We start from the raw sequence: 17,200 nt of genomic DNA on the forward strand, positions 1-17,200 counted from the left end.
CATTTTGTAAAGTTTGTATGAACCGCTATGAGCCGCTATGAGGGGCTTGTCTAGGCCAATAGCAGACGTTCACCTCGATATGTCACTTCATCTACCAGCAACATAATAGAGAGCTAAGTGTAAGAGAGGGCCGACTGCGCCCTAACTTCGCTCTCTACGAAAATAAAGGCAGTAATTCAATTCAATTCAATAACGGTGCTCCACCTTTAGTATAAAATACTGCTGCTCTCTACTTTCAATTTACAAGAGATTGATAATGGGTAAACAAGCAGTACCAGTATCTTTATTTTAATAAAACTGTGGTTTGACAATATGTAATATTTTCATTCATAAATCATAATCAATCACTTTGAAATTTATGTTCAAATCGGAAAGTAGCTATACTGAGAAAAACTATAGATTGTTTATTCTATGGTTTAGATGTTGTGCATTTATATTATTATTTGTATTATTCAATAAATACAGAGAAAAAAGTTCATTACATTATTAACTTTTTGGTGAGGGCTACTGTTGATTATCAACAAATAAAATTGTTATTCCCTCACTTGAAAATGACATAAATGTTGAAACATGTTCTGAGAAAAACATTTTAAAAGGGTACTACTTGGATTTTTTTTATTTCCTGATAATCCCCGTTCGTATTATATATTATGTTCGTGTGCGGGGAGGAGATGCAATTTTATTCTACACAAAGAACTATTTTTACTTTCCTTGCCCTATTACAATAGGTAAGGAAAGTATTGCTTTCCGAAAAAAATTAAGGTACCCCAATTTCTAAATTTCTATACGTTTCAAGGTCCCCTGAGTCCGAAAAAGTGGTTTTTGGGTATTGGTCTGTGTGTGTGTGTGTGTGTGTGTGTGTGTGTGTGTGTGTGTGTGTGTGTGTGTGTGTGTGTGTGTGTGTGTGTGTGTGTGTGTGTGTGTGTGTGTGTGTGTGTGTATGTGTGTGTATGAGTGTATGTGCGTCTGTGTACACTATATCTCATCTCCCAGTTAACGGAATGACTTGAAATTTGGAACGTGAGGTCCTTACACTATAAGGATCCGACACGAACAATTCCGATCAAATGCAATCCAAGATGGCGGCTAAAAATGGCAAAAATGTTGTCAAAAACAGGGTTTTTCGCGATTTTCTTGAGAACGGCTCCAACGATTTTGATTAAATTCAAACCTGAAATAGTCATTGATAAGCTCTATCAACTGCAACAAGTCCTATATCTGTAAAAATTTCAGGAGCTTCACCCCATCTATGCAAAGTTTGATTTTAGATTCTCAATTATCAGCCTTCATATACAATTTAAACGAAAAATTTCAAGTGGAAAAGATTGAGCATGAAAATCTCTGCAATTAATGTCCAGTAACATTTCCACCTAAAATTGAAAATAAGCTTGAAATCCGAGAAAATGTGATTAATTGCAAACTGTTGGTTCTATTAAATCATTCACTACGAAGAGATAGCAGCCCTCGTGTGTTATTGACCTATCACCAGCTGTCTCATATCTTTGAGTAGTAGACTTGAGATACGCGAGTACACTAGTGTCAGGTGATCATTTTTCGTAACGGCAAGGAAAGTTGTGTGAGTGCACCACACCAGATTTTTAGGATTTCAAATTAGTTCATCACAGTCACAAAGAGGAACCCTTAGAAAGAATGTGGTCAGTCTATTACCTAGCAAAAAGCTACCAGGGCGTTCCTAACTACAGCACTGATTTTATCAAGTTATTAAGTAATGATATAACACCCGTTGCAGAGAGCTTCCGGGTTTCAAAAGCATATTCAGCACCATTACTACACGGTTAACCCCCAAAATATGTTCAGATAAGCGAAGAGCCTGTTCCCATGGTTTTGTAGCTATGCATGTGTATGTGACAATCCCCCACAGGAATGACCACAGTTTCCTTTTATAGATTCGAGATCCACGCAGATCTCTGTCCTGCATCCTTGCTGCTCTTAATTGCCCGTCAAATCGCTGTTCTGACCAATCCTAGCTCTGAAGTTTCTCCACCATTTCATTCGTCGATCTCTTTCCCCCATATTATTTCGCCACCACAATGACTTTGTTTTTATCTTTATCAAGCCTCTCCTCATTACCACGCGCTAAATTTTAATGTTTATTTTTACGTTACATGTTTACGGTTGTCATAAATGTGTGTAATGATTTCTCATCCTGATTTAAATCTTCAATTAATGAAAATGCTGCCAATTCGTGAAGAGACGGAAGATTCTGATAAATGAAAACATCGCTATTACAATAATTATATTTATTCACCAAAGTACATTCATAAAATGATGTACAGTATTCACATATGTGATTGTGGTTGGTATGGAAGAAATTAAATAAAAATTGAATGAAATAAAATGAATAAATAGATCAATTGAAAAATAAAGTTGATTATATATATGCTTATGCTTTTTTCAGGCCCAGTTCATTAATAGAACACACAAACAACATATAGACGAACTAATCAATCAAACGTAAATATAGGGTTTATAATATTCAACATAAATATGTCTCGTCATATTTATTCATGGAAAGTTGATTAAAGATTAGCATATCCCTGAGTTACAGTTAAAAAGGTTATACACATTTGATTGTGGTTGGTATAGAAAAAATATTAGACTATTGATTGGATCAAAAAAAGATTTAACAGCAATTAACACGTCCCTAAAAGAGTTTTAAAGTTGAAAAAGTTTTACACATCTTACTCAATTAATTTTTTAAGAAATAATAATACACACCAATATAACAATGTCCCTCATGTTTAATACCACCATAGTCTCTACTACTGATCTGGTTATTAATTTAGGTATTATTGAATTAATTAGTTACTTACGAAGGGTGAACGGAGTTTTGGGACCATGACTTGCAACTACCTAGGAAAAAGACGGCTTATGAAGTGGGCCTATAGCGTCTACGAGTAAAACTTATCTTATACATAATGAATTACACTATTATTTCTTCAATTATTATCATGATTCTCATTATCATTTCTATTTACAAAAAAATGAATTAGTTTCCAACATCTACCCTTCATCAAATTTTCACAACATTTGTGTGATTCTGGTCCATCTAGATCAGTAACCTACGATCCTAACAACACATTAGCTCGTGACCCAACGCATAAAACTCAATTTAAATCGATTTACAAAGGTCAGCTGGCTGTTTTGAATATGACTAGAAAGAAAACTTTCGCTGATCGGTCCACCCACGCGGGAGAGAAACTAGAAAACACCGGGCAGCCTATTTAGGGCTAATTGAACTATTTTGTAGCTGGCTAACCTGCCAGTTCATTATTTGATCTGTTGATGCACTCACTACACTGGAGCGTGACACACCTTTTAAGGAACAACTACATAGTCAACTTTAGCATCCTATAAAACCAGAGAATAGCTCTATACATGGATTGTTTATTCCATGATATGACTATAGTTTCTGGATATATAGGTAGCTAACAGTTCCTAGTTTGTGTAGCCTACAGATAGCGCTTCACCGCCTTGACATTGTCAATACGGTTTGTCATGTGGGCGGATTTCTCAACATTGTTAATTGACTGACTGGATACTCCAAGTCCATTAGCATGCCCTAACATGCACTGTACTATAGCTAGGAGCAAGCAATAAATTTCATTAGTAAGATCACTTTTACTAGCAGCCAACTTAATTTGCGTTGGGAATCAATTCAGGTGCGCATGTGCTGCTGTAAAGACTGTTTGCTGAATTGGTCTGCACAAAGTTTACAATTTTATTCATCACCCTCATCAATATTTTTACGAGACTTTCAAATTTCATATTATATTGAACTTTCTCTCCTGTTTCAAGGGGAAATATAATTGAAAACAATTAAAATGTGACATGTGATTTATTTAGTAAGATGAATATAAAATGATTTGGTCAATGATGTTCATAATCAAGGATAGTATGCATGTGTAGTATATAGTATAGATCCTTGTATTGTATGATCCTATAGTATAGTGTAGTATCCTTGGTTCATGATAGTATTTTCATAATACATAATATGTATAATAATATTATAGTATGTATGATAGTTAGCATATTATTAGGGTTGATAGAATTGGCTAACTCGGAACTCGCTGACTCCATGTTAAACTGCCGTATGAATCAAAACTGCTCTGATCGGTGTAGTATTGATTCATATGGCAGTTTAACATGGAGTCAGCGAGTTCCGAGTTAGCCAATTCTATCAAACCTATTATTATATGATAATATTTCACCCTAATTATATGCATAATATGTGGATAGCGATAGTGCGAACATCTTCATGTGATTTAAGCAAAGACCTTAAAGAGATATAGACCCACAATGCCTATGCCTTCCCAATGATAGCTCTTACTTGAAATTGAAGGCCGCCATTGGGGTATTTTAGCACGAGATATTATATATTATTTATTTGTAATACTATAGATCACAAAGGCATTGGTGGCATTGGTATGTAATAATCTTATGGGTTGCCTCCTCAATGGCGGATTTCAATTCCAAGTACGACACTAGCGCTGCATGTGAGTCTATGCATCTTTAAGGTCTTTGGATTTAAGAATTATGAAGGTAAATGTGAATGTAAAAAACATTGTGTAAATAAAATTAAATAACTGTAAATTTTTTGTAATAATTTTCTGGCATATTCTCTTACTAAACTGGAATCTTTTGGTACAGATACAGAACCCTAAGATTATATAAAATATATTGTAACCTAAATTATTCGAGAACCGATATTTATTTATTCCTACTTGAGCATTGAAACTCTATTAAGCGAAGTTTACACCAGAGTTGTCAGCTGAGATTTCAACAAATTCCGGCAATTTGTTGCCAATTCCTTGAAAAGCACAACAACATTCAACTTGTTTTCTACAGAATAAATTGACAAATTGATTGAAGAAAACTATTAGTGAACAATACTTTGTTGACAACTCTGGTTTAAACGTGGCTTAAGATTCGAGTGTACTAACAGGTAGAAACAATCTCTTTCATCTATAGTACAATCAAGATTTGAACGCTAATTAATACGGTGAGCTAACGTATTCGTGGAAGTTCTTTCTTGTGAAGAGTTTTGTTGGTTGTAAATTTAATAAAATATAATTGGGAAATAATAATGGAGAAGTGTAAAATCGATCCACCAGAGCCGAGCTGGACATTACCGATAAAAATTCCTTGCGATCAAACCGTGAAGATATGGACGATGGATTGTGGGAGAAAGCGACTTGACATTATGTCATGCTTATTCATGAGTGCCACCTGCCATCGGCCCATAAATGCATTTACATTGAACTCTTTATATCAGGCATTGGTGTCCGAGTTTCTGTCAACTGCAATAATTTGACAACAATGCAATGTAATGCACGATCATTACTTATAATACAGATAATTCAGCAGGTAATCAAGGATTGAAGGATCAACTTTTTCATAACTATTGAAAAATAGTTAATAGCTTGCTATATCCTATTGGCAAGAATATCAAATTTCCAACCAAAACTAGGAGTCCATTTAAAAATATTAAATTAAATCGAATATTAAGATCAATCTATTATGATAGATAAATGTGGCAAATAATCGTAACTCTGTAAATTCGAATTATGGAGAATTTAGATAGTGGAGAGTTCTTCCACATAGATTTTGACTGATAAACATAGGAGTTTGTTTTATGTCTCTAGTTTCAACTATTTCAAGATAGAATTAGATTCGTTTGAATGCCGATTCTACTTGACTTCTGATTATGTGATTCAAAAATAAATTTGGTTTGCAGGTTCAGCAAAGGATGAATTATGAAAAATGTTATTCTTTGGTGAGGTCCACGTTATAATGAAAGTATTTGATTCACATTGGTGTTGCTATCATTCGACAAAGCAGAAGGCGCTATCCTCTTCTAGCTTCACAAAGTTGCCAGATCATTTTTTAACAATTTGAAAATAAATAAATTAATTAACAAAATATACAATCTCAATAATTTATGGAACTCTATTATATATTATATATTAGAAGATAATTTTTCTTGGCGAATAAAATATCATTGATTATTTAAAGCAAGAATGAACAGTAAATGTCACACAGTATATCAGATATACCGTACCCGTATCAGCTAACCTCTATAGAATGCGAATTGTCAAATTTTGTAAAAAATGTACATGCAAAGAATAATTGATTAAATTGAATTAAATTAAGGCAGTGACAAGACAGAGAATCGGTAACGCTGTTCTCCTACCTTTATTCACTGCCATATAACGTGGACCTCACTATAGAAGAAATGAGGCTCCTACCTCTAATAGCAAGTCTTCATCCGAATCCTTTCTAAAAATGGAATTAGTCCTTCCTGAAATTATTTTATTCACGGTCGAAAGACAAATAAAAGGTATGATAGCAAGGAGTGATTGCCATAGAACACCTGAATTAAAATAGATTGTGGAGTGGGAGAGGAGAGTGGTGCTCGTGAAATTGGTGTCATTAAAGTGAATCACAGGCCGTGAATTCTCCGTGTCATGAGGCTTTTAACCTAGACTTCTTTGCAGGTATATTGCGTTTGAATGAAGAGATAAAAAATAGTAGTAGTGGTTTGATTAGAAGAATAAGATGGTGGGGAATTACCAAAGAAAGAAAATGCTAAACAGAGCGGTGGAAAATGGAGATAGAGGAAGACCAAAGCAAAATTATAGTAATTCACTAGGTACTGGTAGAAGCTAGAAGGGATGAGAAACTTAGTTCGAATAACATTAAAAATCCAAGTAGCCTACCTACAAGCCTGGGGGGGGGGAGGGGAATTTGTTTTTGGCTACTCCATGATTTTAAACGGAACTATTCTACCCGTAACCGTCACTGACAAACTTGATTGAAAACGAAGGCTTAATATCACGCTACCTATTACTATATATCCAACAGTTTTATAAACAAAAAGGGATATTTGTAGCAATATCTCATTTGATATTGTATAGCACCATTTTGAATGAAAAATTACTTTACTATGAATGAAAACAATTTTAAATGTATCCAACTAATTTTTTTTTTATACTGCTGAAGCCACGAAATGTAGTCCATTGCTTAAGTGAACCGTGGTATTGACAATATCTAACAGTGTACAATGCTTTCTTTCATGCAAAAGGGATACACTAGCATCTTACTGACCCACTAAATTCATCAATTTAAATGTCTGTACTATATTAGAATAATTCCTAAATTAACCTTGTTGATATCAATTGAAAACTGCCAAAACACGTACGGCACATCCATTCATGATTCTTGAAATGAATTTCTGGAGTAACAATGTTTCATGTTTCATTCAAATGCATCACTGCACAAGCACCTCATTAGCCACAAAAATGTATCTATCTGAACTGATTCCTTTAAGGCAGGGGTAAGGCCAAACGAGCGAAGGCTTGTTCTGAACAAATATCAATGAAAATCTGGACAAAGCCAGTGCAAAGGCTAAAAATAAACTTTCTACTCGTCATATTTTTCAAAGTTTTTCGATTTGTATATCATCAAGCTATCACAACGAAACAGTGGCCGCAATTCAAGCTACGCCAACAATCCAGCTTTATACGTTGATCAGGAAAGATGGATTGACAATTATAACAGAAAACACTGATCGCAATTCAAACTACCCACTCGAATCATGCCATATATACCATGTATGTATCAGGAATGTATCTATGTTTTTATCAGGAAAGAGTGGTTTGAATATTATAACAGAAAACATCTTCGGCAATTCAAACAACCCCTGCAATGCATGCCTTATATGCGTACATACTAAAGCGATTCAAGACTTATGTTTATTTAGTCTACTAGCAGGTAACCCGTGCTTCGCAAGGGTCTTTCTTAAAACTTGACGTAATGAAATCTAGAAGAATTCAAAATAGGCCTATAAGAATCCTCGGTTGATTAAGAATTTATATGCTGCATTTCAAGTAAATCAGTATGACCACCTTTCAATTAAAAAAAGAAGTTGGATTCAAAATGGCGGAAAAAATTTGGGTGTGACGGAAAACTTGTTCTTATCATTCGAAAAGGATCCCCAATCATACCTATCTTCTAATTTCCCTTTTAAGAGAAATCTTCTGCTGCTTCCATACAAACTGGAAGCATGACAAATAATTGAAAACTTGACAAACTGAAAACTTGATGTAATCAAATCTTGAAGAATTTAAAATTGGTCTATAACCACCCTCGGTTAAGCAAGAATCTATATGCAAAATTTCAAGTTAATCAGTCCAGTAGTTCTGATGTGATAATGCGTCAAACATAATTTCCCTATACTTTACATCTGTATAGGCTACGTTTATAATCCAGTTCTTTCCTTTATTATAGTATAGAAGATGATACATGGATGGATGATCATTGTTATTTTACTAAAAGATAGAATAAGTTGAATAGTTTCCTTTTCAGAGGGAGGGGTGCATATGACCTTTTTTTTTGCTCAGCTTGCCAAAATACCCCTCATTCCAATATTAAAATTTACTCACTGTACAGTGAGTCAGTCATTCTATCAGGGCTCGAATAATTTTGAAATTTTAATTAAATAAACATGGAAGAATATAATTTATTTATGTAAATAACAACACCTTCATTCAAAGACATATTAACTGCATGCGTTTTCATATTGCCGATACAGCATTGATGAAACTGTAGACGTTTATTTAGCACTTTGTCTCAAAAATTGTTCTAGCTGAAAAATTAATAATCCATGCCACGTGTAGGCCTAAACGTATGCATGTAACATAATTATTATTTTGTATGCATCAGGAAAACGAAGTTTCAAAACTATGTTTTTCAGGTAGAAAGCAATATAGAAACAGATGTTCCTTTTTTAATTTCGACCATATGATTTGGTGATTTTTTAATGAAATTGAATGTACCATTAATGAATTTTAAACATTAATTCTGAAAAATCTAGAAGGAAAATTAAAATTTGGGCTTCCAGGTGCACGAGATTGATATTTTTAGAATCTATGTGCAAAATTTGGAGATCTAAATCATTCCCGTTTTTCCGGTATGCAATCCACAATTTGACATGTTTTGATGTGAACAAACGAACACACGAACAAACACAACCCTACTCTCTCTTATTACATGGATGGTAGTTCGTATGTGGTCTCAAACATAGTAGGCTATCCAGTCTTTCGTGTATGATTATTTTCAATATACTCATTCCTGTTAAAGTACGTACAGACTTTTTAAATTCGTGCGCCACTAAAACGCGCATTTCGCTTTTCATCAACTGATGCTTTTCATATCTGTATCTTACTGTTTCTGTAAAAATACAGATTTACTGTAATAACCATGAATTCAGCTGATGAAAATTGAAATGCGTATGAGTGCTCGTGGCGCGTAGGTCTGTACGCACCTTAACAGGAAAGGAGTTGATTGAAAATCATACATGAAAGATTCGATAACCTAGTATGTTTGAGACCACATCATAGGAACTAACATAAACTAAATAAACAGCTTAACTGAATATACATCTGATAGGCTTGAATATGTGGAAATACGCCATGAAGGGGACAAAACTAAAAATAAAACTAAACTGAAAAACTAGAAAGAGGAAATCTGAAGAGAGAAGATAGTGGATTTTAAATTATACATAACATGCTGGATGTTATGTTTGAGACCACATATTAACTATGCAAACTGAAAGAAGGTCAGTGGATTGAAATTATACATAAAAGACTGCAAACTATGTTAAAAGAGACCACATAGAAACTACCCAAACTAAAGGGAGGAGAGTCGATTGGAAATTATGCATAAGACTGGATACTATGTTAGAGACCACATAGGAACTACGAAAAAAGAAGACAAAATTAGAAAGAAAACTAAAAGAGAAGTCATTGGATTGAAAATTACACATAAAAAATGAATTTTATATTTGAGAGACCAATGTGGTGTTTTATATGTCTCATAAACTATAGAAACTAAAAAATGAACATTGGATGAAAAAGTGTGCATAAAAGACTGGATGGATACTGGATGGTTTGAGACCACATACAAACGAAGCAACTAAAAAAGGGGACAAGAAATCTTGGTGGTAATTATTAATTTTATTGGTCAAAGACCAGCCGACTAGGCATAAACTATGTCGCAAATCGTAACAACGCAACATCATTAACATCGTAACCATCAATACCAGTTAATTCATACGAAGTAGTTCCAATTACTGGCATGGAACTGGTATTCATTAACAGCTATTCACAGCATGAATAATTGCTATTTTAGTACTCAGGGTTTATTACTGATTGTGTTGATTTCAAAAAAGATCACAATTAGATTATGTAGCCTATTATTCGAACCTGAGTTGAGAAGTAACAATCTATGATTATTAACGAATTGTTGAATTCAGTTTCTTTCAAAATATTATTCACTCAAAATAAGTTTTGATGAGAATATTAAGTTTAAGTTTTGAGAATAATAAGTATGATGAGAATATTTGTATCACAGATCACAGGTGAAGATAAACCAGGGCCAAGTAAGTAGGGCCTATTTACTAGCGAATTATGAAGAAAGAATAATTTGAAGACTTGTAACTCACCTCATCAGCTCAGAAGAAAAAGGAAGCTCCGTGTGTCTGCAAAATGAAAAATAATCATTAATTTTATTGGTGAATGCAACATAACTTGAATTTCAAACTGACAGAATTTGTAAAAAATTATACCAATAAGTAATTTATATTACACCCAGTTCTATATTATATCATCAGTTGGAACGAAACAACTACAAATTTTCCCTAGTAATATTTCAATTTCTTTCATTTTTCTCCAAATTGGGAAAACCATTTCAAATCATGTAAGACAGAACTGAGAACTGGTTCAACCAGTAAATTATCCGTGATTAAACTTGTGGCAAGCGCAAATGCTGTAAGGGACAATTTCAACATTTTTATGCAAATATGTCTGTTGATAATCACTTATAGGAAAATTCTTTTTGATCCGGTTTATGAATAGTAGTTGGAGTTAATAACTGCAGATACAAACCGTTCACGGTTTCTCTGTGCTAGATCTGGGTTTCAGGAGTAGATGACTCTATTCAGGGATATCAAGAAAAATCTAGACTTTTGAGACCATACTAAAAAAGTGTCTTGATGTATTGATTGAAAAATTACCTACGTACAATTACCTCTAATAATATTATAATTTTTTGATTTGGTTTACAATCACAATACATAACAAATATTTCCTGAAATCAGGAACAATTTATTACCTTTAAAGACAAAAATATCATGAAAATATTATAACTAGAATTTATAATTTCTTTAACATTTGTGCTGGACTTGCTAGACGTAAGTTAATCTAATAGTTTTAACTATTGTTTTAACAATTTTTGCATGTGTTCAAACGAATCCTTTATATCACAGTGTCTGTTATGTGTTACCATTGAGAAAAGATAGCGTAAGGTTGTATCAGTTGACTCTACTGTCCAATGTCATTTCATCTCTCATAATTTTTCTACATTACAATAATCATCCCAAACCAAACTATACACAGAATTACTGGTTGATTCAAATTTCAGATCAAGTGTTCCCAATCACAGCTCATCACGATTTGCATAATAAATTTCAAAAAACAGATACTCCAAGATACTAGACATCTAATAAAATAATGGCTCGTAAAAATGTTTCCATGCAAAAATCTACAGTACGATTGATGTTCATTGAAGAACAGAGCGACAAAAACAGTAAAATACCGTCCGAAATTCGAACGATAAGTGGGCTATAGGACCAGCCGCCCCCGCCTCAAGGAAGTACCGAACTGTGTGGCCAATTACATCATACCCTGTACTACTTATAACTGTCTCACGTGCTGGCGGGGAAAGCATTTCCCATTTTCCTAGACGTGATTCCAACCATCCGACTCAGGAAGTAGTCTGCACACTACTCGTGCCATACACGACTGAATATTCAGAGCAGAGACAAAAAGTTGTTGAAAAAATCTCAAAGTCTAGTCCACTTCAGAACCCAATTAGATATTATGGCCTGCATACGAGAAACAACGCTATTACGATTCGTATAAAATTTGAGATTATGGTAGTTTTTTCGAAGTGGGTGAGTTGGAGGATGAGGTAATAGTGTTTTTATAATTTGTACATGTAATGTATAAAACAAGTGGCTTCGTGGTTCGATAAAACGTGATTTAGTTAAGAAAAATGATTGGAATTTCATTTTAAATTGTAGGCGTATGTTCTTGAGTTTCTTGTCGATGTAGTTGTGTTCAAATAAATCGAAAATATATAAGAACAGAAAATCATTCTCCATCCTCAATAACTGATTTATTTTTACAACAATATTTACGTCCCATAAGAACATATTTGAAAATTATTGTTATTCTCTATGGAAAGTTACTATCCTAGCCTCTAACATTCATGCTCCTGTTCCTCATTTCCTGTTCCCCATCCATTACTATGATATTGATAATAAAGTATTGTAGTAAATGTGATCGTGTGAATCAAACTCACCTTCCTTTGAATCCAAGAACATGTTGAAGATCATTTTTCACAAGACACTACCTGAAATAGAACAAATTTATATAAATATGAATAACGAATTTGAACTTTTTGTGTAGTTGAGAAGTTGATATTGTGGTAATTATTCATATTAAATAAAAATACTTGACAATTTCTTAGTCTTTTTATTTAACGATTTTGAAAATAATACGATAATTTATCACAGTCAAAAATTATTTCTGTATCCAAGTGATCTACATTAAAGTCCAGAATAAAAGTTGAACATTTTATAGAATACATATTTTTAATCAGGAGATCATGTCAAGTGGTTTCATTCATATTCATGATCGTCTAGCATTGATGGCTCATTCAAACTATAACGACGAAATTAAATGGATAAAAGTCATTTTATTTCAAGGGCTTTCCTTGAGGTCCCCTTGACCGTGAAAAGGTAGCCCTTATAGCCAAGCTAGATCTAGATATAGGGTTTGCGTGACCATGTTGCGTGATGAGGGTCACCGACGGTCAGGTAGCGTTATTACAAACTTTCCATTTTTCTGAACTTCACAAGCGTGAAGTTTGTCGTTGCTTGTAAGGGTACCTAAATAGATGGGAACGTCTCCACATTGAAAGAGACCAAGAATAGATGGTCAGGTGGAAAATAGATTTCATTTTTAATCCAGGTTTGTGGCTTATGAGGTAATCAATGATTGACCATGCAATAGAAGTAAAAAAGTTCTTGATTTGAGAAGTTCAAAAATAAAACAAACCATTAAGCAGTAGTCATCAATCATTACAAAAAAGTAAATTCGTATGGCTTTTGTTGATGGGGAGTCCCTTGCGGGAAGGTCCCACCGCCTGAATATATAATTTAAGCCGTCAATGAGCCTCACGACTGTCATACTTCAGCCGGGACCGACAGTTTAACATCAATAATTACAATTTTCTAGTGAGTATTATTTGTAGCCAATATTGAGTGAAAACGACTTGATGTTGTCAAAACCACTGGTTTATTACAACAATTTGAGATTCTAGTTTCGGTTGTTACACCATTATCAATCTCTAGTAAACTCTATGGATTCAAAAGAGATTGAAATAAGAGTTTTCTAGGATTTGATAATGGTGTAACAACCGAAACTGATATCTCAAATCGCTTTAATGAACTAGTGATTTTGACAACATAAAATCGTTTTAATTTAGTATGGATGTTTGCCACATCACCTTCTCGACACCACAGAAAAGTATAGCATATATGTAGAAAATTACCATTACCATATTTATATACTGTATGTATCATTACCAAACCATCTTCAAGTGATAGGTCAATTTCTTCAGATTAGAAGAGATATCCACATAAATTTATAAGTCCACATCATGAATAGATGAAATCATATAACGTTTTAGTAATCTAAACCAGAAAGCCCTTCAGCCTGAGAACCCTGCCCTCATTCAGAGTTTGGATACTTTTCTAGTAATTGAGGTTGAGCTCCCAGCTTTCAAGTCATGTGTATAGAATGTGGACTGTAAAGGACTAGCGTGACAAGTCTAGTTAACAGGAGCAAGACGTCTGCAATCACTCTCAAACACCAAACCGCCGACCGATGATAAAATCTTTCCATTTCACCAATTCCTACATACAAGCCACTGCCACCTAGACGCGTGACCATGCATTCACGTGACCACGCATTGACGTGTGAGTCACGCTCCATTCCAGACGCAAAATGGACTCCGCCGCTCATGAATAAAACTAATAAAAATTCAACCACAACCCTCATTCTGTTCAATTAGAAAGAAACAAACAAACGAAATACTATGAAATCAAGAGGGCGGTGCTAGGAAATGGTCACTTTTAGAACACCAGTCATTATCTGCTTAAAAAGACATTAGTATTGGACGATTTAATATAGTTATTTTCCATTTCCGATTGCTTTCTACGGGTACTGCAATGATTTCCACACATCAATTCAATTCATGTACTGTATATGTACATTGTTTATGGTTGTTCATTTGCTCACTTATGAGCAGAGTATAATGAAATGGTAGTATAGAATTTATAGGATAAACTGTTTGGTCGTGAAAGCTGCTGACTAGCCTTCCGTACAAAACATCTTTTAGAATTACATTGATTAGTGACTGAAATTTTGGCAAATAATTTACAGTAGCCTAAAATAAGAGAATAGTAACATAGTTGAAAAATTACATTGATTAGTGTCTGGAATTTTGGAGGAACTATTACAGTAAAATAAAAGAATACAGTGGTAACAGGAAATAAATAAATGGGAGTAGTAATATTGAGAATAGCTATCTAATACATGAAATCTTCTTTATTGTTGCTTTCAAGTAATAAATAACATCAATTCAACATAATATTAGAAGGAAGTAATTAGATTGATAAATACAGTATCAATTCATCAATTGCATTGCTTTTTTGAGGATGATGCCCACATTATATTTGGTGTGTGCGTAGGAGGGATGATGATGAGAGATGAGTAGACCTACATTTTTATGTGGGTTCCGAGTCACCGAGATTCGTTTTCATGAGATCATTTCAAAAATCATGAGAGTATATGAACTGATCTCAAAACAGATTAGGCCTCTTATCAAGCAAACACCATTCAGGGAAAGAATCTATAGGACGGCACTTTTCTCAATCTGTGGGATAAGATAGTCTTGCCTGACACGACAGCCACTCCCCATTGACAATATCCGTGAAATAATAGATTTAAAACAATTTATTAGAAAGTTCTGAATAAAATGTTATAAAACCCTTTTCTATTTCAAAATAACCATTATAATGGATACAATTACTTTTAGGATGATATTGATGTGAGATTTCGATAAATACAGTGACTATGAAACTTTAACCAATGATATTGTGAAAAAACTACAAGGAACATATTTTCCAACACTCTTAACAACTAATGATTGATATTCTACTTAATCTCGTTGGAAACCAATTATTCCTGATCCTAAAATTTGAAAAGAGCAGAGCTGTAGTAGAGGTATTACGGTAAGGAAATGGCTGGAAAGTCGACAACCTTGCAATGTAATGTAACGGTCTCACCGGTACGGAAATGGTAACAACCTCCTGTGCTAATCTCCGGTCAAAATATCGCCAGCTATAAATTCCAAACAAGTGTCGCTTCTGACAAATAATAGATAGATAACCAACCGTCCATGGGAAGGGGAAGGCGGCGCAACTAAGTAATTGAAAAGCCTAATGATTTATTTCTGTATTTCGATTATTTATGAGTCTTGCGATTTATCCATCGCCTGCAGGCTACATTACTCTTATGCAATCGTACTTTATACACTCACTGCAACACAGACAGGTACGGCCCATATACATGATTCAAGCATTGAGAACGGTCAGACAACCTTCTGGGGCTGGAATTCAATCAGTAGGAGCGTTATTTTATAATCACAGAAATATTTTCTCTCATTTTCAGAAGTTACTTTTCAGGAGAAAATATTTTGAGGTTATGTTTCCAAAGGTGAATGGGTTAAATATTCCGTTATTATTATTAAACAAGAATCCAATTAAATGCTGTAATTTAGTAATTAAATGCTTTCCATCTAGCTGTTTACCCTGTTGTCAATATTTGCAGTAGCAGAAGTCTTCGGGGTGAATTACAGCATTTAATTGGATTTTCGTTTAATAATAATTATTAATTCTTTAGCATTTGAATAATTGCAATATCTCAGTAATTTCCATTCCGTTATTGCTAGAAACTGTAAAATGTTTGAATAAATTTGATAAATATGACCTGTTATAAATATATCAACCATGATTATTATCACTATTAATTCATGAAATGAAGTTTGTCTAGTCTCATTGTACTTCAGTCTGATCTGTAATTTTAATATTATTCATTCATCAGTTTAATAGATAATGTTTCAGAAATTGTGATAACAGTTTTGCCTATAGAACAGCTCATCATAATCTTGAAGTTATCATCATATCAGAAATCTGGTTTTATAGAACATGCATTTACTAAAGCTGCGTTTACACCAATATAGATTGTTTAGATTGAACATAACTTATCATACACATGATGAACATATGTGTTTGTCAAGTTCCGTTCAATCTAATAGAATCTATAAGGATTAAGTTATCAACATTTTGTTAATAACTTTGATGTAAACGCGGCTTAAGATTTTTTTCAATAAGCATTATCACTTTCGACCGAAAGTAAACAATGGGAAATGCCTCTTCAAGTGTTTTACTGAGATCAAATTAATGTTACCTTTTGCTCAAGCATTAATGGATGAAATATTGTATTGCTTCTTCATTGCTATAGTTCAATGGTTTTCATGTGATAAACTTTTATTATCTAGGTAACTAATAACTAGTTTCAAGAAGGCACTAGGCCAACTGGATGCAAAATGGAAAAACAAAATGTATTTTCAATCCTCGAGAAAGCATGTTCTTATTCCCATGAATTATGAAATCTAAACTCATGAACACGACTCATATGATGCTATTGTGCATTGAGAGTAGTCCAACAACTTCAACATAAAATATTTAATTATTTAATGGACTGGAAGAAAACCCACACTGCAAGTAGAATAATTTTATGTCTGTTATGATGTTATTGTGTTTAGAGTACTCAATCTCAAACTCCCACAATCTCAACTATTCAATTTGGGCTGGAAGAAACCCCAAAACCAGAGACAGAAACTAGAATTTATCGATTTCCAGTGACGATGATGATGACTAAGCTCACGAACCTTCTGTCAGAAGAAGATTAAAATTGACTTCTTCCCC

General features: G+C 33.8%; 1 protein-coding gene across 2 annotated transcripts in view; it reads right to left on the reverse strand.

Moving 5' to 3' along the window:
• LOC111043821 overlaps nt 1-17,200 on the reverse strand; it is a 519,687-nt gene that overhangs the window by 482,054 nt on the left and 20,433 nt on the right. For both annotated transcript variants that reach the window (XM_039432914.1, XM_039432915.1), the window contains exons 2-3: nt 12,445-12,495; nt 10,526-10,561 (exon numbers count right to left, since the gene is read on the reverse strand). The gene's annotated coding sequence lies outside the window, so the exon portion shown is untranslated. The remainder of the gene's footprint in view (nt 1-10,525; nt 10,562-12,444; nt 12,496-17,200) is intronic.

The sequence above is a fragment of the Nilaparvata lugens genome, chromosome 7 (genome assembly GCF_014356525.2).
Source record: "Nilaparvata lugens isolate BPH chromosome 7, ASM1435652v1, whole genome shotgun sequence".
Lineage (NCBI taxonomy): Eukaryota > Metazoa > Arthropoda > Insecta > Hemiptera > Delphacidae > Nilaparvata > Nilaparvata lugens.